Source organism: Lipotes vexillifer, unplaced genomic scaffold (genome assembly GCF_000442215.2).
Source record: "Lipotes vexillifer unplaced genomic scaffold, Lipotes_vexillifer_v1.1 scaffold865, whole genome shotgun sequence".
Lineage (NCBI taxonomy): Eukaryota > Metazoa > Chordata > Mammalia > Artiodactyla > Lipotidae > Lipotes > Lipotes vexillifer.
Genome location: NW_006795130.1, coordinates 1,575,679 through 1,576,739, shown reverse-complemented (window position 1 = coordinate 1,576,739; position 1,061 = coordinate 1,575,679). Strand labels below are relative to the sequence as shown.

Here is a 1,061-nt window from a genome sequence, read left to right as displayed (position 1 = left end):
ACGGGCTCAGCCGCTCCGCGGCATGTGGGATCTTCCCGGACCGGGGCACGACCCCGTGTCCCCTGCATCGGCAGGCGGACTCCCAACCACTACACCACCAGGGAAGCCCCTCTTCTTCTTTTTTAATGCTTTAAAGTTTACCTACTGTGGGTTTTTTTTTTTTAATATAATATGTATTTATCTATTTTGGTTGCTCCAGGTCTTAGTTGCGGCACGTGGGCTCCTTAGTTGTGGCATGTATGTGGGATCTAGTTCTCTGACTAGGGATCAAATCCAGACCCCTGCATTGGGAGCGCAGAGTCCTATCCACTGCACTACCAGGGAAGTCCCCTTACTGTGTTTTTTAAAAATCATCTCAGAAGGAAATATGGTCTTTAGAGATCTGGGAAATGTCAGAAAGCCCACAGGCTTTAGTAGTTGAGAAAGTACTTTAGGGAACTAGGTTTTTTCTCCATGTAGGCCTTTGTCTCCCGTATATCTGATAAAGTTTATAAATCTGATATAGGCCCAAGTTACTGAACATTTTAAAATGGAAAAAGAACATAAGCAGAACTGTGTGGGATCACTTGGTCACCTTCTCAGTAAGGGCTTCTCTAAGCACCAGGTTTAAATTGTTTACGTTCTGGGAATTCCCCAGGGGTCCAGTGGTTAGGACTCCGTGCTTTCACTGCTGAGGTCCAGGTTTCAATCCCTGGTCAGGGAACTAAGATCCCGCAAACCAAGTGGTGAGGCCAAAAATTAAAATTAAAAAAAAAAAGGAAATACTATAATTGCAGTATAAAATATGGCCCCTCAAATTTATGGTACATTGAAATGTTTTATCACTAAATCTCAATGATAGTTTAAGAAGAAAATTCCTTTTTCAGTTCTGTAATGGAATATTCAAGGTATAGAAAGAATTGAGCTGTTAAGATATTTATAGATACTTAATATCTAGTAAAGGCTTTATATCTGTTGTAGAAATTATTTGTATAGTAGATAGAAATATGCTTAATCTAAGGGGTTTCCTGCAGTTAGTTATCTATCTGCCTTTGTGGGGTTGTGTTTTTTTTTTTTTTTTT

The 1,061-nt window shown here is 40.2% G+C and overlaps 1 protein-coding gene across 2 annotated transcripts in view; it reads left to right on the top strand.

Moving 5' to 3' along the window:
* Positions 1 to 1,061, top strand: part of SAMD8 (sterile alpha motif domain containing 8) — a 42,884-nt gene that overhangs the window by 16,465 nt on the left and 25,358 nt on the right. The gene's annotated exons all lie outside the window — the stretch shown is intronic.